Source organism: Mus musculus, chromosome 9, assembly GCF_000001635.26.
Source record: "Mus musculus strain C57BL/6J chromosome 9, GRCm38.p6 C57BL/6J".
NCBI lineage: Eukaryota > Metazoa > Chordata > Mammalia > Rodentia > Muridae > Mus > Mus musculus.
The window spans coordinates 68,487,245-68,511,391 of NC_000075.6; the positions used below are offsets into that span (position 1 = coordinate 68,487,245).

General features: G+C 40.4%; 1 long non-coding RNA gene across 1 annotated transcript in view; it reads right to left on the reverse strand.

Annotated features, from left to right (window-relative positions):
- 4930502A04Rik (RIKEN cDNA 4930502A04 gene) overlaps positions 1 to 24,147 on the reverse strand; it is a 49,299-nt gene that overhangs the window by 16,343 nt on the left and 8,809 nt on the right. The window contains exons 2-3 of the long non-coding RNA NR_040737.1: positions 15,877 to 16,140; positions 15,004 to 15,125 (exon numbers count right to left, since the gene is read on the reverse strand). This is a non-coding gene — a long non-coding RNA (RIKEN cDNA 4930502A04 gene). The remainder of the gene's footprint in view (positions 1 to 15,003; positions 15,126 to 15,876; positions 16,141 to 24,147) is intronic.

The following is a 24,147-nucleotide window of genomic DNA, read 5'->3' on the forward strand; positions in this document are numbered from 1 at the left end:
GCAATGAGGAGTCTTTAGAAAGACGGAGGATGGAGAGATGGCTCAGTGGTTAAGAGTCCTTCCTGCTCTTATGGTTCCCAGCATGCACATTCAGCTTCAGGGGCCCTGATGGCCTCTTCTGATGTCTACTGGTACTTGAATTAATCACACACACACACAAATGCAGAGAGAGAGAGAGAGAGAGAGAGAGAGAGAGAGAGAGAGAGAGAGAGAGAGAGAGAGAGAGACAGAGAGACAGAGAGAGACAGAGAGACAGAGAGACAGAGAGACAGAGAGACAGAGAGACAGAGAGAATTTTAAAGAAAGGATATCATAAATGTGATCACAATAATAAATATTGAAAATCCCAATGTTCATAATATTAAATATGAATGATAAGGAAAACCAATGCATAGATCATGAAGATTTGCAAGCAGCCCATGAGATAAGAACTTCAGGGACCCATCTTCCTTGGAAAACTTCTATTTCTGCTACTAGAGACCATGTTTTATCTGAGGCCTGTGCCCGTTGTCTCTTCATCACTACCTTCTTCTCTCTTCCTCTCCCTCTCTTCCTATTCGTTTACCTTTTTCTGCTACTTCATCTTTTCTTCTTCCTCTTTCACCCTTTCCCTTGTACCTCCCTACCCTACCCCTGTGGATCCCCCAGCTCTTGTGTTGCTCTTCCCTTCTCTTCCCACTTACTTCTTTTATTTACTTCCTTCTTTCTCCCCTCTTTCCAGGAAGTTTTGGACTCTAGACTACCCTTAGCTACTCAGAAATCTCAGAGGTCTTTCTAGGACAGGAAAACTATACAAGGGGCTCCTTGGCCATGTGTGCAATAACAATTAGTGAAAACTGAAGCCACAAATTTGAAGAAGAGGGAGAGATGTGTATGGGACGGTTGAAGGGCAGGGATGGAGAAATGGTATAATTATATTATAACCTCAAATATGTTTTATATTAAAAATAAAATAAACAAGGGAAGTGTGCATGCATGCACAAAGCCTGTATGGTTTCCAAACAAGTATGTTGTGCTGCCATTAAAAATTATGGCCCTGAACACTACAAAATGGCATGAAAACAGCTTATTTTCTACATTTAAATGAAAAATTCAGGATGCAAAATTTTATGTGCAGTGTAATTACAGTTGGGCTTTAAAACCTGCCAAAGCCTCTGTGCTGGGAACACTGGAGGAGAGAAGCCAACTGTTAGCAACCCCTTCTTCACAAGGAGGTATTGGGGGGAGGTAGGAGCTGGTTTCAATTTTTCACCCCATTCTGAGTTTTATTTCATAAACACATATTGCCTTCATGATGACAAAATAAGCCACCAGTGGCCATAACAGAGACCTGCTGTAAGGACCTCAGCCACTGCCATCCCAGGCTACACTCTACAGTTGGCTGGGTTTCGTACCTGCTAAGCTACATGTAGCATCTGACAAAACCTCCTGTCCTGTCTGCCCCCTCCCATTGCCTAGCAGCTCACATGGCCCCCAGAAGGCTTCTGAGGTTTGAGACCTGAAGTTCACATTCCCTGAGTCTCCCTCCAGGAGCAGGTAGACTGCTGAAATTTTTGGAAATGTTATTGTGGACCTGTAAGAGGGTCTCTGTGATCAACCCTATTTTCCTGGAGAGAAGGGCAAGGCTCAGAAATACTGAGTGGCTTGTTAAGTGGAAAACTCAAGAGGTTTTTAATCCAGTCTGATCAGAACTCTCCATCACCTCCAATGACCTCCATGCAGTTTAAGATCCTGACAACCCCAGATGAGGAGGAAAGCGTCACAGAATAGTGACAGTTACAGAAGCTAGTGAGATTTGACTCTAGAAAAATTATCAATGCAGCGACGGTGATTGTGGCCCTGACTAGTGAATGAAACAGGCTACCCACTACTTTTAAACTTATGTACATGCGTGTGCATATGTGTGCACTCAGGTGCTAGCAGAAGCCAGAAGAGTGGAATTGGATCCCCTGAAGCTAGTTACAGACAATTGTGAACCACCTGACTTTGGTGCTAGAAACCAAACACTTGTTCTGTTGCAAGGGCAGTAAGAGCTTCTAATGGCTGAACCATCATCTCTCCAGACCCTGAGACTGTCACTATTTTCTGATAATATCTATTCCTTTGAAATCTTAAGATCAAATTCTTTCATATTTAACAAAATTTGATGTTAAGAAGGGTGCCATGGATTGTAGGAAGATCTAGCCTAAACATGGCTGTTGCCGTTCCCATGGGCTTAGGTGCTAGACTGTACAGGAGTAGAGAAAGCTGGCTGAGCCTTAAGCATGAATGCAGTCATTCCTCTCTGCTCTTAACCTTGGGTTTCATATGAGCAGGTTATGGACTGTAACTTGGGATTGTGAGCTGAAATAAGCCCTATTTCCCATATGTTGCTCTTTATCAGGTATTTTTTCACTGCAGTCGAGATGAAACCAGGGCAGTAGGTATTAAGGGGACTATTATATCCTGAGAAAGAAAATAGGGGCATAGTCTCTCTGTCCAACCCAACACTGCTCACATTGTTTACTGGCTTCTGACACCTCTATTACATATATGTTTTTACACACATGCCTTCATATTTTCATGGAACTCACCCTCAGTCTTGCCCTTAACATTTAGTATATTCTTTCCCACTTTCTGCGCTTTGTCTCATCTGCATTCATGAAATGAGCACACCATGGCTGTCTTAATTCCCCCATCACTGGGCAGTTAGCTCTTGCAGTTATTAGAAACTAAACTGCTATAAATATATTTTTGCATATTACTTTTTCCATATGAATTATTACCTTAGGAAAAATTCCCAAGGGTCATATTACTGGTACAAAATATATGGAAATAGTAACGATTCCAAATATGTGTTGCTGAATTATAATCTGAAAGGATAGGCCCATATATAGTACCTGTGCCTTAATAGATACTTAATAAATGTTTAATGGCTATGAGAATAAATGCCACAGGCAACATATGTAAATCTTCCTTGAATATGTAAACTGGTTAAGAGAAGAAGACGTGGCTTTGTTTTATTAAAGGCACGTGCTCTGTCCACCGTGGCTGAAATGGGACTTCTGAGAGTCTGTTGTTATTTTCGTCTTTATTTTAGTTTTACAAACAGCAGATTTCTAAGAAGGGAGTTGTCTTAGTATTGGCTTGATGGCTGTAACTAGACACCATGGCCACGGCAACTCTTATAAAGGCAAACATTTAATTGGGAATGGCTTACAGTTTCAGAGATTTAGTCAGTTATTATTATGGCAGGAATCATGACAGCATGCAGACAGACATGGTGCTGGAGGAGCTGAGAGTAAGTTCTACATCTTGGTCTGTGGGCAGCAGAAGGAGACTGCGCTCCATACTGGATGTAGCTTGACCATAGGAGATCTGGAAGTCTATCCTCACAGTGACATACTTTTTCCTACAAGGGCACACCTATTATAACAAGGCCCCACCTCCTGATAATGTCACTCCCTATGAGCCAAGAATTCAAACATGTAAGTCTATGGAAGCAATACCTATTCAAACCACTGCAGTAATATTCTCCAAATAGGTTTGGAGGACTTTTGGGTTGAATGGAGAGCATCATCATGGCTTTGGGCAGCCAGGGATGTATATGGGATCTCCAGTGTCCCTCAGCTCTTCCTGGTCTGTCTTAGCTTCTAAGGATGATGGGTGCTCTCTTCATCCTTGGCTTCTCTGGGGTTCTAGATTTGTCTTAGGATTCTAAACTGAGAGCAAGTGTTAAGAGATCTCCCCGAAATAACCCAAAGGAAGACACTTGTATTGTAGAAGTATGTCCATCAAAAGACAGAGTGTAGACAACCAAACTAATGTGTAAATTCGGAGAAAGGTGAAATTTGTCTTCAGCAGGAACTCATATTATAGTCCAGAGAGGAACAAGAAGCCAATGGGGAGGGAAGACAAAAGAAAACACCAACAAGTGCACAGTCTCTATACAGGTGGAAGAGGTCATCTTAAAGCTAACTGCAAATGAAAGCTTGTAGCCTGCAGAGAACAATACTGAACTTGTATGTGTAATAACAGAGAAAGACCTCAGTGGGAGAATTTCAGGGCCAGCAAGATGGCTCAGCGGGTCAAAGTGCTTGCTGCCAAGACTGATGACGTGAGTTTAATCCTTGGAACACACAGAGTGAAAGGTGGGAATTGACTCTTACAAGCTGTTTTTTGACATTCACAATCTCACTATAACATGACCTCAACACCCCCAAAGTAAATAAACATTAAAAAAAATTGTAGAAGTTCATGAACATACTAACAAAATCCAGTAAAATTATGCCAACATTTCATACAGCACACAAGAGGACCCAGAGATGTAATTAAAGAGGGAGAATTATAACAAGTTAGCCAAAGACACCCCCTATCAGCAGGACCAATGGTAAACAAGGGAGGAATGGGTACAGTGAAGGCAGGCACAGTGGCAAGTATTTACTTTATGCTGAGACACTCTCTCAATAGCAACTTCTTAGAGAATGACCAGCAGAAAAATGACCTGTTGGGATGCAAACTGCTAAATGACCAGATGTAAAAGTAAGAATTATGTCACACGTCACCCACCCAATGTCGTACCAGGGCAGGGGCCCACAGAGGGACATGGACCTATGTGAAGAGAAATAAAATGTATGCAAGTCAAGCTTCTCGCCACGATGATTTCTCTCCTTGGAAGCAGGAAGAAAAATGTTCCAAGATCTGCCCAGAGGACATGAAATGATTTGTCAACCAAGTCCCAGAGACTCCAAGATCAGAAAGCCATGATCACTTGGTGCTCAGGAGAAAGAAATGAATATTTAATGGTTTTATTTGTCTTCGGGTTATCTGGTAGTAATTTCAGCAATACTGCGCTCCGCTTCATGAGTTTACAGGCCTGGTTAACACACAGTAATGGATTGACTGACCCTCCTTGTTCAATGAGTCTCTTAAGTGCCAAGTGTGGAACTTCTAGATATGAATTTGGATAGATGACACATCTTGAAACTTTGGAACTGCACCTTAATGCACTTCTCTGCTAATTATGTACATTCTAGAAGTGTGTGTGGGGAAATGTGAAGGTCTCTCAAAACAGGGATAGGGCATTTGTTTTCAAAGGGACTGTACCATCTTGCATGCTGCACTTGGAACTTGGTGGTGAATATTTGCTTAATCAAAATAACAGAGCACATAGTTGCAAAGTCAAATCTTTTTGCAAGACTCATCATGACATCCAAACAGCTCCCTGCCCTACACTCTGTCTTGCCTGGGGTGGGTTCACTGGTTTCTTCTGGCATTTAAGCAGACATCTTTCTAAATAGCATGCATATGTGGCATTCTTTGGATTAATGAATATTAAGTAAGATCTCTGACTTCCCATTATGATAGATGAGGTTTTAGCTCCTTCTCTCTGGCCCCATCATTTTTAGTAAATCAATACTCAGCTGATACCACAATATTCTTCATAAGGATACTACTTCTGACTTCATAGTTCTATTTTTATTTTATTCTTCCTTGCCTTCTGTATTTTGGAAATTGATTGGCTTGTGCTCTCTCGCTCTCTCTCTCTCTCCCTCTCCCTCTCCTTCTCCCTCTCCCTCTCTCTCTCTCTCTCTCTCTCTCTAGCTATTGCTACTTTGTATCAATTGCTATCTACTCCCCCAATGCACAAAAGCTTTCCAATACAATTTTTCCCAGTCATATCAAGAAATGTATCTATTTTTATTTTGATCCTTGAGCATCTCCACCTGGATTGCTCTCAGTCTTGCCCAGAGAAGCTGCTTTCTGAGTTGGCAGCAGTCCATGCAAAGAGTCACAACTGGTCAAAATGCTAAAAATAAGAAGTCGTTAGGTAGCCAGCCCTAAATGGGACATTTTTATCATATACCCCTAATCCTGGCCAAGGCTGAGAAAACATCACAGAGGAGGAGACAGAAGGAATATAAGAACCAGAGTACAGGGAGGGGTGCTGTGAACTGATGCCTCCTGGACGAAGTGGCTATTGCACTCATGAACTCACAGCATCTGTGATTGTCTGCTCAAGACTTCTGCGGGATCAAGCCAACCAAAACTGTAGCCTGAGTGGAAGTGCTCATGAAGCTCCATTCATAACTGAGGCATCATTGCACGCTGGGAGTGGGGAACTCATTCTTCTCTAGGGATGTGGCCATCAGTGGGTTTCTCTTGCTCCAATGGATGGTCCCACACCCATGCACATATAAGTAAAAGTAACTGGAAGTAATGAATTATTGCATGAAAATAGGAGACATTAAGTTGAAAGAGGGATATGTGGAGATCTGATGGGAGTTGTAGGGGGATATGGGTAAAAATTTATCATATTTTATTGTATACAGATGTGAAACTCTCACAGAATAAACTAAATCTCAAATAAAAATAGCAAGTACTTATTTTTGAAACAGGAAGTGGGAAGGGGAATAATGCATACCAGAGTCAAGAGAAGGAGGTAGAGGAAGTGACGATAGAGAGGGGTTGGTCAGTGAGTATGAACTAGCAGTTAGTTCTGGTGCTCTCTTGCATCATGGCACGATTATGGTTAGCAATATTTTATAGAATGATTCAAAATGGTTAGAAGAACATATATAATTGTCCTCAGCACAACAAGATGATAATTGCATAAAGCAATGGGTATGTAACCCCCTAATTTGATTATTACACAGTATACTTAGGTCATAGTATCACACTACACCTAACAAATGTGTGTAGTTATTATGTGACACATATAAATAAAACTGTACTAGAGAGATGGCCGCAGACAGCCGGCCACCGTCCGGACCAGAGGACAGGTGTCCGCCTGGCTCGGGAGGCGGCCTCAGCCTCAGCAGCAGCGGTCACTATCTTGGTTCCGGGACTCAGCAGAACTTAGGAAATTAGTCTGAACAGGTGAGAGGGTGCGCCAGAGAAGCTGACAGCTTCTGGGAACTGCCAAAGCAACACAGCTTCTGAGAAAGGCCCTGTTTTGGGCCTTCTTCTTCGGCCAGGAGGAGGTCCAAAAACAAGATATCTATGCACCTTCCCTGTAAGAGAGCTTGCCAGCAGAGAGTGCTCTGAGCACTGAAACTCAGAGGAGAGAATCTGTCTCCCAGGTCTGCTGATAGACGGTAACAGAATCACCAGAAGAACAATCTCTAAACAGAGTTAACTATAACTAAAACTCCAGAGATTACCAGATGGCAAAAGGTAAACGTAGGAATCTTACTAACAGGAACCAAGACCACTCACCATCATCAGAACCCAGCACTCCCACTTCGTCCAGTCCAGGACACCCCAACACACCCGAAAACCTAGACCTAGATTTAAAAGCATATCTCATGATGATGGTAGAGGACATCAAGAAGGACTTTAATAAATCACTTAAAGAAATACAGGAGAACACTGCTAAAGAGTTATAAGTCCTTAAAGAAAAACAGGAAAACACAATCAAACAGGTAGAAGTCCTTACAGAAAAAGAGGAAAAAACATACAAACAGGTGATGGAAATGAACAAAACCATACTAGACCTAAAAAGGGAAGTAGACACAATAAAGAAAACTCAAAGTGAAGCAACACTGGAGATAGAAACCCTAGGAAAGAAATCTGGAACCATAGATTTGAGCATCAGCAACAGAATACAAGAGATGGAAGAGAGAATCTCAGGTGCAGAAGATTCCATAGAGAACATCGGCACAACAATCAAAGAAAATGGAAAATGCAAAAAGATCCTAACTCAAAATATCCAGGAAATCCAGGACACAATGAGAAGACCAAACCTACGGATAATAGGAGTGGATGAGAATGAAGATTTTCAACTCAAAGGACCAGCAAACATCTTCAAAAAAATTATTGAAGAAAACTTCCCAAATCTAAAGAAAGAGATGCCTATGAACATAAAAGAAGCCTACAGAACTCCAAATAGACTGGACCAGAAAAGAAATTCCTCCCGACACATAATAATCAGAACAACAAATGCACTAAATAAAGATAGAATACTAAAAGCAGTAAGGGAAAAAGGTCAAGTAACATATAAAGGCAAGCCTATCAGAATTACACCAGATTTTTCACCAGAGACTATGAAAGCCAGAAGAGCCTGGACAGATGTTATACAGACACTAAAAGAACACAAATTCCAGCCCAGGCTACTATACCCAGCCAAACTCTCAATTACCATAGATGGAGAAACCAAAGTATTCCACGACAAAACCAAATTCACACATTATCTCTCCACGAATTCAGCCCTTCAAAGGATAATAACAGAAAAAAACCAATACAAGAATGGGAACAATGCCCTAGAAAAAACAGGAAGGTAATCCCTCAACAAACCTAAAAGAAGACAGCCACAAGAACAGAATGCCAACTTTAACAACAAAAATAACAGGAAGTAACAATTACTTTCCCTTAATATCTCTTAACATCAATGGTCTCAACTCCCGAATAAAAAGACATAGACTAACAAACTGGCTACACAAACAAGACCCAACATTTTGCTGCTTACAGGAAACACATCTCAGAGAAAAAGATAAACACTACCTCAGAATGAAAGGCTGGAAAACAAATTTCCAAGCAAATGGTATGAAGAAACAAGCTGGAGTAGCCATCCTAATATCTGATAAGATTGACTTCCAACCCAAAGTCATCAAAAAGGACAAGGAGGGGCACTTCGTTCTCATCAAAGGTAAAATCCTCCAAGAGGAACTCTCAATTCTGAATATCTATGCTCCAAATACAAGGGCAGCCACATTCATTAAAGAAACTTTACTAAAGCTCAAAGCACACATTGCACCTCACACAATAATAGTGGGAGACTTCAACACACCAATTTCACCAATGGACAGATCATGGAAACAGAAACTAAACAGGGGCACACTGAAACTAACAGAAGTGATGAAACAAATGGATCTGACAGATATCTACAGAACATTTTATCCTAAAACAAAAGGATATACCTTCTTCTCAGCACCTCATGGGACCTTCTCCAAAATTGACCACATAATAGGTCACAAAACAGGCCTCAACAGATTCAAAAATATTGAAATTGTCCCATGTATCCTATCAGATCACCATGCACTAAGGCTGATCTTCAATAATAAAAAAAAATAATAGAAAGCCAACACTCACGTGGAAACTGAACAACACTCTTCTCAATGATACCTTGGTCAAGGAAGGAATAAAGAAAGAAATTAAAGACTTTTTAGAGTTTAATGAAAATGAAGCCACAACGTACCCAAACCTTTGGGACACAATGAAAGCTTTTCTAAGAGGGAAACTCATAGCTCTGAGTGACTCCAAGAAGAAACGGGAGAGAGCACATACTAGCAGCTTGACAACACATCTAAAAGCTCTAGAAAAAAAAAGAAGCAAATTCACCCAAGAGGAGTAGACGGCAGGAAATAATCAAACTCAGGGGTGAAATCAACCAAGTGGAAACAAGAAGAACTATTCAAAGAATTAACCAAACGAGGAGTTGGTTCTTTGAGAAAATCAACAAGATAGATAAACCCTTAGCTAGACTCACTAGAGGGCACAGGGACAAAATCCTAATTAACAAAATCAGAACTGAAAAGGGAGACATAACAACAGATCCTGAAGAAATCCAAAACACCATCAGATCCTTCTACAAAAGGCTATACTCAACAAAACTGGAAAACCTGGACAAAATGGACAAATTTCTGGACAGATACCAGGTACCAGGATCAAGTTGACCTTCTAAACAGTCCCATAGCCCCTAAAGAAATAGAAGCAGTTATAAATAGTCTCCCAGCCAAAAAAAAGCCCAGGACCAGACAGGTTTAGTGCAGAGTTCTATCAGACCTTCAAAGATCTAATTCCAGTTCTGCACAAACTTTTTCACAAGATAGAAGTAGAAGGTACTCTACCCAACTCATTTTATGAAGCCACTATTACTCTGATACCTAAACCACAGAAAGATCCAACAAAGATAGAGAACTTCAGACCAATTTCTCTTATGAATATCAATGCAAAAATCCTCAATAAAATTCTCGCTAACTGAATCCAAGAACACATTAAAGCAATCATCGATCCTGACCAAGTAAGTTTTATTCCAGGGATGCAGGGATGGTTTAATATACGAAAATCCATCAATGTAATCCATTATATAAACAAACTCAAAGACAAAAACCACATGATCATCTCGTTAGATGCAGAAAAAGCATTTGACAAGATCCAACACCCATTCATGATAAAAGTTCTGGAAAGATCAGGAATTCAAGGCCCATACCTAAACATGATAAAAGCAATCTACAGCAAACCAGTAGCCAACATCAAAGTAAATGGAGAGAAGCTGGAAGCAATCCCACTAAAATCAGGGACTAGACAAGGCTGCCCACTTTCTCCCTACCTTTTCAACATAGTACTTGAAGTATTAGCCAGAGCAATTAGACAACAAAAGGAGATCAAGGGGATACAAATTGGAAAAGAGGAAGTCAAAATATCACTTTTTGCAGATGATATGATAGTATATATAAGTGACCCCAAAAATTCCACCAGAGAACTCCTAAACCTGATAAACAGCTTCGGTGAAGTAGCTGGATATAAAATAAACTCAAACAAGTCAATGGCCTTTCTCTATACAAAGAATAAACAGGCTGAGAAAGAAATTAGGGAAACAACACCCTTCTCATTAGTCACAAATAATATAAAATACCTTGGCATGACTCTAACTAAGGAAGTGAAAGATTTGTATGATAAAAACTTCAAATCTCTGAAGAAAGAAATTAAAGAAGATCTCAGAAGATGGAAAGATCTCCCATGCTCATGGATTGGCAGGATCAACATTGTAAAAATGGCTATCTTTCCAAAAGCAATCTACAGATTCAATGCAATCCCCATCAAAATTCCAACTCAATTCTTCAACGAATTAGAAGGAGCAATTTGCAAATTCATCTGGAATAACAAAAAACCTAGGATAGCAAAAACTCTTCTCAAGGATAAAAGAACCTCTGCTGGAATCACCATGCCTGACCTAAAGCTTTACTACAGAGCAATTGTGATAAAAACTGCATGGTACTGGTATAGAGACAGACAAGTAGACCAATGGAATAGAATTGAAGACCCAGAAATGAACCCACACACCTATGGTCACTTGATCTTCGACAAGGGAGCTAAAACCATCCAGTGGAAGAAAGACAGCATTTTCAACAATTGGTGCTGGCACAACTGGTTGTTATCATGTAGAAGAATGCGAATTGATCCATACTCATCTCCTTGTACTAAGGTCAAATCTAAATGGATCAAAGAACTTCACATAAAACCAGAGACACTGAAACTTATAGAGGAGAAAGTGGGGAAAAGCCTTGAAGATATGGGCACAGGGGAAAAATTCCTGAACAGAACAGCAATGGCATGTGCTGTAAGATCGAGAATTGACAAATGGGACCTAATGAAACTCCAAAGTTTCTGCAAGGCAAAAGACACCGTCAATAAGACAAAGAGACCACCAACAGATTGGGAAAGGATCTTTACCTATCCTAAATCAGATAGGGGACTAATATCCAACATATATAAAGAACTCAAGAAGGTGGACTTCAGAAAATCAAATAACCCCATTAAAAAATGGGGCTCAGAACTCAACAAAGAATTCTCACCTGAGGAATACCGAATGGCAGAGAAGCACCTGAAAAAATGTTCAACATCCTTAATCATCAGGGAAATGCAAATCAAAACAACCCTGAGATTCCACCTCACACCAGTCAGAATGTCTAAGATCAAAAATTCAGGTGACAGCAGATGCTGGCGAGGATGTGGAGAAAGAGGAACACTCCTCCATTGTTGGTGGGATTGCAGGCTTGTACAACCACTCTGGAAATCCGTCTGGCGGTTCCTCAGAAAATTGGACATAGTACTACCGGAGGATCCAGCAATACCTCTCCTGGGCATATATCCAGAAGATGCCCCAACTGGTAAGAAGGACACATGCTCCACTATGTTCATAGCAGCCTTATTTATAATAGCCAGAAGCTGGAAAGAACCCAGATGCCCCTCAACAGAGGAATGGATACAGAAAATGTGGTACATCTACACAATGGAGTACTACTCAGCTATTAAAAAGAATGAATTTATGAAATTCCTAGCCAAATGGATGGACCTGGAGGGCATCATCCTGAGTGAGGTAACACATTCACAAAGGAACTCACACAATATGTACTCACTGATAAGTGGATATTAGCCCAAAACCTAGGATACCCAAGATATAAGATACAATTTCCTAAACACATGAAACTCAAGAAAAATGAAGACTGAAGTGTGGACACTATGCCCCTCCTTAGAAGTGGGAACAAAACACCCTTGGAAGGAGTTACAGAGACAAAGTTTGGAGCTGAGATGAAAGGATGGACCATGTAGAGACTGCCTTATCCAGGGATCCACCCCATAATCAGCATCCAAACGCTGACACTATTGCATACACTAGCAAGATTTTATCGAAAGGACCCAGATGTAGCTGTCTCTTGTGAGACTATGCCGGGGCCTAGCAAACACAGAAGTGGATGCCCACAGTCAGCTAATGGATGGATCACAGGGCTCCCAATGGAGGAGCTAGAGAAAGTACCCAAGGAGCTAAAGGGATCTGCAACCCTATAGGTGGATCAACATTATGACCTAACCAGTACCCCGGAGCTCTTGACTCTAGCTGCATATGTATCAAAAGATGGCCTAGTCGGCCATCACTGGAAAGAGAGGCCCATTGGACACACAAACTTTATATGCCCCAGAACAGGGGAATGCCAGGGCCAAAAAGGGGGAGTGGGCGGGTAGGGGAGTGGGGGTGGGTGGGTATGGGGGACTTTTGGTATAGCATTGGAAATGTAAATGAGCTAAATACCTAATAAAAAATGGAAAGAAAAAAAAAAAAAGATGGCCTAGTCGGCCATCACTGGAAAGAGAGGCCCATTGAACACGCAAAATTTATATGCCCCAGTACAGGGGAACGCCAGGGCCAAAAAGGGGGAGTGGGTGGGTAGGGGAGTGGGGGAGGGTGGGTATGGGGGACTTTTGGTATAGCATTGGAAATATAAATGAGCTAAATACCTAATAAAAAATTTAAAAAAAAAAGATACAGCAAAAAAAAAAAAAAGAAATGTAGGAGTTGATTCTCTAACTTTGGTCTTTATTAAAACACCTTTATTGATATGTTTCACCCTTAATATTACATATTTAATATCCATAAGTGGTACGTATGGGAGCTGCACTTTCCTACCTATTTCTCATTCATAGCTTTCTCCTCTAGTTTCATTGGGGGTTGTATAAAATATTGTTATTAATTCCAATTGATTGTATGAAATTGGATACCATAGTGTCCTTTATGTTAAAGTTTTACCATGTGTTTTGATCATATCCACTTTCCTGATCTTTTTCTCCCCTCTTTCTTCCCACTAGTGTCCATTCTAATGGCAATAGTGATAGTTGATTATATATGTATTGCTCTATTTTCTCTGTGAAATTCACAGTTTTGGCACTATCGTCTATTCGAGATTTCCTCAGATGTTAGGTAATCCTGCCTGTGTTCATGATTGTGAAGATCACTGATGGGTTTTACACTGTTGCAAGTTCTATGTAAACCATTTACCTGATCTGCTTGTGGTAGGATTTTGATAGTTTCTGCCTGTAGTCTACATGAATTCATAGGAGGAGTCTTCTCACATCTTGTCTAGAAAGCATAGGTCTTGCCACGAGACATCTCTAAGCTAAACTCCAGAAGATAGTTGACCATTACCCACCCTGGGTATATAATCAATTGTGTGTGTCACACCCAGAGATTTTTTTATGTCTAAAAAACAGCCTTCTCTACTCCCAATGCTATGGGAAGAGAAGTTATCTAGAGAGGGAAACAAGGAAGGAGAAATCTGCCCCTTTGTACATTCAATTGGCTGCTCTCACCTGTTCAGTTTCAACAGAGCCCCTGCTTTTCAGCCTCCAGAGTTCTAGAGTTGTTGCCTATAATGTTTGCCCTTCCTCTTTACACAATAAGCTTGCTTTGATTTATTGGGATTTTATGAGAAAATGGGCTTCCTAGAAGTGCTCAAAGCCATAGAGTTGTTGCCTATCATCTTTGGCCTTCCTTGTCTGTTTATGTCTCTTTACACGATAGGCTTGCTATGATTTATTGAGATTTTATGAGAAAATGGGACTCCTAGAAGTGCTCAAAGCTGTCTGAACTGTATTTATTTTTGATAGGTGAGCCTTATACAGCCGCCACTTTTGTAGGTTACAAATTGGTTGGGAATAGACCATTTCATCCGGCTTGACCCCATGTGCTTCTTTTTCAATGTCACTTTTAGATCTCTTTTTATGATATGGGAGGAATCATGATGCATTTTTTTCCTAAGTGAAGCCCCACAGGAGAGGATATGAGCCTAGGCAGCTCTGATTTCATAACATCTGCCCACAGCCTCACTGTCCACATCTATTGTTCCTTCTCCCAGAAAGTGAATTTCAGTGTACCCTCAAGATGAGAATCATCAAAACTGAGATATAATTGAATGGACAATGTATTGACATTCAAAACTCAGTTTGACCTCTAGAATTCCCTATCTACATAATATTAGGGTGTTCCGTGAATATAATACTTTTATTCCAAAAGAAACAAAAACAAACAAACACAACGAACAACAACAACAAAACCTGTCTTTATGGGCAGTCCTTTTAAAATTGTTGACTGGGTAGCTTAGAGTCTTCATCTCTGAACGAGAACAGTAACAGCCTATGTCTTGGGAAATGACTGTGAGATGATGATAGTAAAGCTCTCAGCATGGTACCTGCCATAAGATATTCAAGGGTTATCATTCTTAATTCTTACTGGATTAACCATAGGATTGTACATTGATAGGTAAACAGTTATAAGAATTAAACACCCATCTCTTTCTCATTATCATGGCTCTGTAGATTAAAGAGCTCCGATTGAGATAACATATATAAAATCTCTGGATAAACATTATCTACAGTCTGCCAGGTTTCAAAAACCATGAATCGATATCTTCTGGGACTGGTTAACCCAAAAGGAAGCCACATAATGTTAAAGGCAACTGCTTAATTTACCTGCCAATCAGAAAGATGTATTGTCCATGGCTTTGACTCCTCTTGGCCACAGTTCCACAGATCCCTGGGACTCAGAATTGACAGAAATGTCCAATATCAGGCAAACCAAATACATTCTAGAACTAAAGATATTGGATTTTTTTTAATTAAAAAGGAAAAGAATAGTCCTTTTCTCTAATGTTTGCAGGAAAATTAATAACTAAGAGGGAACACCATTAAGCACTATCTTCTTAATGTGATATTTACACTTGTTTTGGAGATAAGCTACAAGTTGTAAACATCATTGCTCAGCAAGGTTTTAGTTTGGCCCCTGTGGAATCTGCTGTGATCATGGGCCACTTTCTGATGTGTAAGTGGATAAAGAACCCATAGCATGATGGAAGGGCTAAAAAGGATTCCCGTACTTGTCTTCCTATTGCTTTGAGATGCTGTCTGTGAATAAAGTCTTCTACAAGCATGCCATTGATTTGCCAGGTTAATAGAGTGGGTTATGATAGGAAATCTTTGAAAGGGCTGTATAATGGTGTTAACATTAGTGACTTGTCAGAAGTACATGCCTCATAGGGGGAAAAAAGTATTCAAGGCACCAATAATCCACTGTTTGAAGTTACAGGACATTAGTTAGAGTCAAAATGGAAAAAGGAGTTCATGAATACCAAGGCTTCTCGCATCTCAGCCTTCTAGGGAAGGCAAATGGTATCATTAGCTCTTATAAAGTAGTCGAGAAATCTGTGAGGTATGGAAGGAGGCAAAGATAGAAGGACCTCTGGGGATTATTAGTTAGAGACCCTGTGCCTGTGTAGCTGTACCCCACCCACACATACACATACAAGAAATGGAATAACACAGGCTCAGATAGCTTTAGTCATGTACCTAGATACTCTGCTGTTGATATGGACTGGAACCTGGATTGGTGTTAACTTCTGATTCCAAAACTTGACTGGTCAAGAAAAGGGCTGAGCAATGGGGATGAATATGCTCCAGGCTTCCCTGTTGGTTGGTTGCTTTCAGCAGGACCAGAAGCTACATCTCTTGGCTTTTGCTTCAGCGTCCTCGCCTCTGTAACTACCTTCTCCACAAGCATCAGTGCATAGATAATTCTTCTGTCTTCACTCATGACACCAAGTCTGTCCTAACCTTGAGATTTACACAAGGTCAGTGGAGAGAAAAGGAAGAAAGCATGCTATAACTGATAGGTGGTTTTAGGCACAGTTAAAGACAACTCACAGATTGTCCAGAAATTCCTTATATTTTCTTGACTTGCTAAGATGGGACTAAGATCCCTCATCATTGTTGTTGTTGTTGTTTTCACTAATTAATTTAATCTCAGCCCTCCTCCTCTCTCTCTCAGGCCTATGCTTACAAATCCCTGCCCTCATTACTCCCTCCCGTTCTCCTCAGAGAAGAGGAAGCACCTTTGGGTATCACCTGCCCTGAGATATCACATCACAGCAGGTCTAAGCACATCCTCTCCCACTGAGGCCCAACCAGGCAGTACATTTATGGGTAGGGGATCCAGGCTACAGAGTCAGAGACAGCCCCACTCCAATTGTGAGGGGACCCACATGAAGATCAAACTGCAGACTGCTCCAAATGTGTAGGGTGCCTAGGTCCAGGCCCTGAATGTTCCTTGGTGGTTCAGTCACTGTGACCCCCACCCCCAAGGACCCAGGCTAACCGACTCTGTAGTTCTTCATGTGGTGTCCTGGATTCTACCAGCTTGCCCATTTCTATCCTCCACTCTTCTACAAGACTCCCCAAGCTCTACCTGATGTTTGGCTATGTGTCTCTGTGTCTGTTTCCATCTGCTGCTAGATAAAGCCTCTCAAGAGAGAGAGAGTTATGCTAGGTTCCTGTCTGCAAGCATAGCAGAATATCATTAATTGTGTCAGGGGTTGCCTCTCTCACATGGGGCAGGTCTCAAGTTGGGTGGTCATTGGTTGCCAATTCCCTCAGTCTCTGCTCCATCTTTATCCATGCACATCCTACTGCTTCATAAATGTCTACTGAGTCTTTGAGCATTTGCAGAGCTCCTTTCTGACAGTTATCCTGGGGCAACCCATGAGAGCTTCCATCATTTGACTTTGCATATAGGAGATGCAAATTTGCCTACATGAATACTTTTTGTGGAGCTCCAACTTGCATTAAGGTAGTCTGCTCTTTAAGTCACTTGTCTTGGCTTCTTTCCTTATTGCTGTGATAAAATATCCCAACTAAAGCCACTCAGTGGTTTATAGTTCAGAAAGATACAGCCACGATAATGGGGAAGACATGGCAGGAGGCTGAGAAGGTACAGTGGCACCTGCAGACGTCTGGCTGGTCACACTGCATCTGCTCTCAGAAAGCAGAGTAAACAAGAAGTGTGGCTAGGCTATAAGTCTCACAATCTGTCCCCAGGGATTCACTTTCTTCTGCGAATGGCTCCACAACTTTTCTCCAATGGTGCCACCAGCTGGGACCGAATGTTTTAACCCAGGAGCCTATAAAGGACATCTCACATTCAAACCAGAGCTTCACTCTAATAGTACCCCATTTCACAGGATTGACGAGAGCAAAATGATTTGAACTATCTAAAAAGGTCTCCAAAGGGCATCTTGATAGCTGAGTGATGAATGCAGTGCTGAGGTATTGGGAATTTTCTTATTTAAGAGCATATTTTCATGCTGTGAGTGACTTGTCTGGTAAGGAGACCTGTGTGGGTGTCAAGCACTACCAGTATGTATGCATGAAAGTGAGAGGAAAAAATACCAATGCAAGGTTGTGAACTTTCTAGACTATTATAAAGGTGTACTGGTGCCATAATTCAGTAATAGAGCACTTTCTCAGATTCCAAAGGCACAAAGTTTGATCTCTCCACACTACAAAAACAAATCAAACAAAAATCTCCAGAATTTATAAGGGAAATTAATAAGGGCTCAAAATGGTTATATGTTGTTTTTGCTGCTGCTAGTAATATACATATACATACACATACATATATATACATATATATGACTCATGAAAATTGTTGGAAAATGGAAATAGGAAGAATATGTAATGAAATTAGAGTTGTTTTAATTTCAATTTTATTTGCTGAGTATCTAAACTGCTTATCAAGCACGCTGTGAGAATTTGCACGCATGCTGTGTATAAAAATGAGCTGAAGTGAAGGGCTTGGTTGAACACTATTTCTAACATCAAAAGAGCTTACATTTAGAACAAGATGGACCTGGGTTGAAATCTATTTGTCACTTAAATGTGATGTTAGTCTAATGACCAACAGAAACATCTTGCATTGTCTATAGAAGGAGGGCTGATGGCTACTTACCATGCATCCCACATCTTAGCCTCAAAATGATTACCTGGTTCATGTGTATCATGTGTTATTACATATGTTTTTCCCCCTTCTTGTATTTTTTCTTTGCCATGCATCTTTTAGGTGGTATTATAAAAGAGATCTTATTTTCATTAAAAACAAACTTAATAGAATTACTGGCATCTCTCATCTTAGTCATAACAGCGATCACAATTACTAGTTGCTGTGGCTTCTATATTTAGCAGTATTTTATGATTTCTGTATTTCAGTTCATGGGATTCATGAAAGGTAACTCTTATTAGCTCGTGTTTATTAAATACTTAATGAATATCATACTTGCTTCATATTTTACAGTGCCTCCCCACCCTGTTAACAGGATATAACCCATCTCTTGACATAGATTCAACCAGGAGATGTGCTTTGTCTGATATTGTAAGGCAGATGTGATATCAGACTCATGCTCAGGTGAGGCCTCAAGAGACTGCATACGTTGATGCTGAGCTTCTGAGCTTCTGCCAAAATTGTAAGCACATGCTGGAGAAACTGGCTAGTCTCAGCAGAGGGCAGGAAACATGGGTGGTGAAACTTTTTTGTTTGTTTTTTTGTTTTGTTTTGTTTTTTTCCAGACAGGGCTTCTCTGTGTAGTCCTGGCTGTTCTGGAACTCACTCTGTAGACCAGGCTGGCCTCAAACTCAGAATTCCACCTGCCTCTACCTCCCAAGTACTGGGATTAAAGGTGTACACCACCACCGCCTGGCGTGTGATGAAACTTAACCAACAAAGCTACCCCTGGTTAGAGCCTAGGCTCCAAGAGTCCCCTTCCTGTCTACCTACAAATGTATGAGTACAGGACAAACAGAGCCACTTAGACAAGTCAGTCCCACACCAGCTAGTCCTCAGGAAGCCTCAGAAGCATGAACGATAATAGTGTTAATTATAAATTTTATAAATTTGTACAGCTGTTTGAGCCCCTGAACATTAGGTTGGTTTGTTATACAGCCATAGCTAATTGATACATTCATAATTGGGAATAATTATCACAAATATCTAGTATAATTCATCTCTAATGCTGAGAATTGAAAGCTGTGACATATGGATATTTCAACTATGTATCACTTTAGATATGATTGGCTATGTATCTGTTATCAAGGATGGAGACACTATAATATGTAGTTAGAGTTTCCTTCTAACAGCTCAGTTCTGGTCTTCAATCTATGATGAGATATTTTCACAGTCTATTGCTTCGCTCTGGGCTTCTTACATTCAGCTGAGACATGCATTGGGTTCCAGAAGTCTTCTTTTTTGTTTTGATTACTACTATATATCCTCACATTCTGAGTCTTACAAGACTCATCTATATGGTAGCAGTTGAGAAGGCTCAGGCCACCTTATCTTCTTGCCCATGACAATGTCCAGGTCATGACTTCTGGGTTCTCATTTATCTAGTAAACAAAATTGCTTTTTTAAAAAAGTGTAATAATGGCTTAAGCAGCACCATAGTCATAGCTTTTGATTAATTACTTGACTAATTCTTACTTGCTGCAAGAGAAAACAAGGCATTTGGCAGCCACTCCAGAGTCATCTAGCATCAATAGGAGTCTTCAACACTTAAATCTCAGGAGACTACAATGGTCAGAAGACATAGGCTGATTGGGATTTATATAGCACAGAATTCAAGTGGTAATATTCACAAGTGAAATCAAAATCAAACACTGTATGGCTAATCAAAGAAATGGTGGTATACAGGGCACAGGACAGGAGGCATGGTCTAAGGAAGAAGCAACAGGTCAGAAACCAGTAATCCAGAGTAGGTGAAAACGAGGATATTTTCTCTGGAGAATGCAATGAGTCCTAAGGAAGCTCTCTAAATTATTCGTAGAACTCCTGGAAGCTTGGCCATAGATGGAGAAACAGAAATCTCTCTCCCTGTCCCATGTCAAGTTCATCTGTTCCTCCAATGAACTGTACCTCATCCAGCCACTGCTGCTGGAAGACCTTCAATAGTTGTGTGTGTGTGTGTGTGTGTGTGTGTGTGTGTGTGTGTGTGTGTGTGTGTGTGTGTGTGTAACACACATATTCAAAAACTGACTACCGTGCAACCATCTCCTTCTCAATTATCCCACTCATTCCCCAGTAGGAAAGAGAACTAAGCAACTGCCCTAATTCAACACACCCTGGGGACAGCTCAACTTTCTCATTTCCTTGGGATCCCACGGGGAAAAAGAAATGTCATTGACAGTGGAGAGAATCACTGTCTATGTATGTGAAGAAAATTGTTCCCATCTGCCCATGGGCCATGTATAGTTATAGAATGTTAACACAGAAGGTAGGGAGGGGTGATTAAAGGACCTAGAAGGGCTCAGTCTTCCGAGAGACTGAATTAGTGGAGACATGGGTGTGGATGTAATTTCAAATGTCTAGCAAATCCATTTGCCCTTCAAAAATATCTTGCATCTCTACCCGCAGTAATATCATTAGAGATTCATTTACTCACTTAAAAGAATAGCTTAAGGGAAGCTGGGGATCTGGTTCAGTAGTAAGCATTAGCCTAAGAAGCACACAGCCCATGATTTGATAACCAGCATTGAGTAAAAAGCTTAAACATTTCTCCTACTATAGTCTATGTTAATACAGAAGTCACTGGGAAAGGCAAAAGCCTAATGGTCATAATATCTTAGTGATGGTTAGCTTCACATAAAGAGAGTGAGGACAGTCAAGGAAGTCAAATCCTCATGGAGCTGCAAGGAAGATTTCTTCTGCAATAGTGACCTATCTCATAGCTGTGAACAAATACCTGATAAGAAGCAACTTAAGGAAGGAAATACTTATTTGTGCTGGTAGGTCAAGGTTATAGTCTATCATGGTGGGGAAGGAGGCAAGCAATGGAAGTTCCAGGAGGCTGGGCACAATGCAGCCATGACCAGGAAGCAGAGAGAGATGATTGCTGGTGTTCCACTCACTTTTTCCTTTGTATTGGGTTCCGGCATCATTGATGCTGCCAGCCATATTCCTGGTAGGTCTTTTCTTCTCTAGCTAAGTCTTTCTGGAAACACCTTTCTAGGCATACCTGAAGAAATATTTCCATGGTGATCCTAAATCCAGTCAAGGATTGTCAAGGAAGATTAATCACTAGCGTGTCATAAGGCCCTGGACATCTGGGTATGAAAACAATCGTAGGGCAGGAACAACAAGTCATAGAAGCAAAAGAAATGGAAAAAAACAACAGTGAGAGAACTTCACATACTTAAGAATGTGAATGCTACAGACAGACAGAAGAAGAAAGGGGTAAGGCTGTTCTAAGGATCGATTGTGTCATCCAAGTGGATTTCTAGAGCAATGCTGAGCATGTATGAGGTTTCTAGATGGTGATAGCTGTAGCATTTACGTTAGGAGTGATTTCCATTGACCTATGGAAATGTCTGTTCTGAAAACTAGATTCCAGGGGCTGCTCCTGTAGGGCCAGGTTCTAAAGCCTCTCACCCATCTGAAACTCTACATTGAATCTCCCTGGCTACTTTACTCACCATACCAGGTTATCTCCCGGGAAAGCCTTCCCTATACATCCCTGGTCTTCATTTGTATGTGTGTCTTCAGGTTCCAGGGTCCTTTCCTCTCCTCTTCCTTTCATATCTGTTGCTCAGTGTTTATCTAGATCTATCACTCTTCTTAGAATAAACTACAGTGTAGACTCTCTTTCTGCACTGTTATTCTTGCATCGATTATTCTAGTCTGTCATGAATGCACAGGAGCAGATTTTGGGGGATGAAACCCTTAGGAAACCTGAACATGAAGCCATTAGCTGCCTCTCACTTTTTGACCTTAAGAAGCTCATGCATAACCTCCAAGCCTCAAATTCCCCATCTGTGAGACTGAGATGGTATCTCTACCCTACTTTTCATTTAGCATGCTCTCCTATTCAGTGAGTGGCAGATTGGGTAATGTGCATGGAAACAACCACCAAGGACTCTCAGTGCTTCTGCTTAAAAATGTGCGCAAACACCAGAGTGCTATGGGAAATTGTTTCAACACTGGAAAACATAGAAATACCTTTGAGATATTACAGCTAAGACAGAAGATTTGCTGTGTGCCAAATTCATTGGGAAATACAATGCAGGAAGCTTGAGTAGCTTCTTTTTTCTCATGCAGCCAAACAATGTGCTTCTTGATAACAGAAAGAAAAATGGAACTGGGTGGACACCTGAAAATTACTGTGCATCATTTTCCCCATGGTGTGGATGCTCCAATGATAAGATATATAATTTATATCATTCCATCCTATTATAATACTAGTCTTGCCTTAATTATATGGACAGTGTGAGGTTAATCAATGTCCCTAAGATCACTTCCATAAGTAGAGAAGCAAGAATCCAATCCTGTGAATGGTTGGTGTCAACCTCATGGTCCTTTCTTGATGTTTTACAAAAACTACTGTTGTATTCTTACTGAAAACCATCTTGGATTCTTGAGTGCATCTTTCATATGATCTTAACACTAATTCTGTGAATTTGGGTTTTCATTCTCACTTTTTATATACAAAATTGAAAAACTAAGGTTAAGAGGAACTAGCTAGGTTATTGTTTGCTTTACATAAGTAATTTATAGATTATAAGAAAACTAGTCATGGCCAATGATGAGGAGTATGGGGTTTCTGACCAAGGACAGTGATTAAACCCTTATGAAATCTGAGGACTATTGAAAAATAAAAAAAAAAAAATAAGAAAAAGGAAAACTAGTCATTACATATTTATCTTTACTTCTTAGATACTAACTACATGAAATATATTATGTAAATAGTTACAAACTGGATATTGTAAAAAACTAAAATGATAAATCTTAGTTTCCTGGCTAAGTTGAAATTCTAGGCTCATGCCTGATATTTGCCCTATTTTCTGATTTCTTAATACATCTTTAATTTTTAAAAAATCCGTTAATGTTTAGAATTATATGGGTATGTGTATGAGCCTGGAGTCTAAGTGCAGCTTGTACAATGTGAATATGTGTGTAGGAACACGCAGAGATCAAGAATGAATGTTGAGTACTCTAGAATCCTAGCTGCAGGTGGCTATGATCCATCACTGCAGGTCCTGGGAAACAAACTGAGCCTTCTGCAAAAGCTCTGATGTTCTTAACTTCTGAATCTCCCTACACCCTCTTCTAATTTTCCTAATCTTGTATTTTTATTGTATAATATACATATATTTGTTGATGATGTGATTCATATAAATTATGTAATCATATAAAGTATATTACAGAAACACATATATACAAATATACCTGAATAATCTCATAGTAACCTATTGTTCATAGTAACCTATTGTTCAGAAACAACTCCTCTTTATGTGTTGTGTGGATGGAGTCAGCGTATAAACTCTGACATAAGAAAGGAGACCTCAAGATCCAATAAGGTGCAGCAGCAAGTACTTCTGTGAGACGGGAAGCACTGATAGCCCACCCTGCCCTAGTCCCTATGATTACAATGTCAATAGATCAAGAAGAAGGTCATAGCAAGTGGCTGTGTGGTTTCAGTCAAGATGGGCACAACTGCTACTCATTGACAGAATCAAGAAGGAGTTTTAACAAGTTGACTAGAAATGATGTCCTTTCTGATGTTGTTTTCATGTTGGGAAACAAGAAAACAAGCCTCTTTGGAATCTTTGTTAGGAAAAACCGTTGCAGACATATCAAGTGTTATCAGAAAGGCATTGATTAAATAAATTAAGGAGTATCCATGATAGAAGATAGTTTGTCAAGGGCTCCATGGGTAAAATACTTGCTGCACAGGCTAAGGACCTGAGTTCAGATCCCCAGCACCTTTGAAAAATTATAACGTGGTTCATTCCTGCAACCCC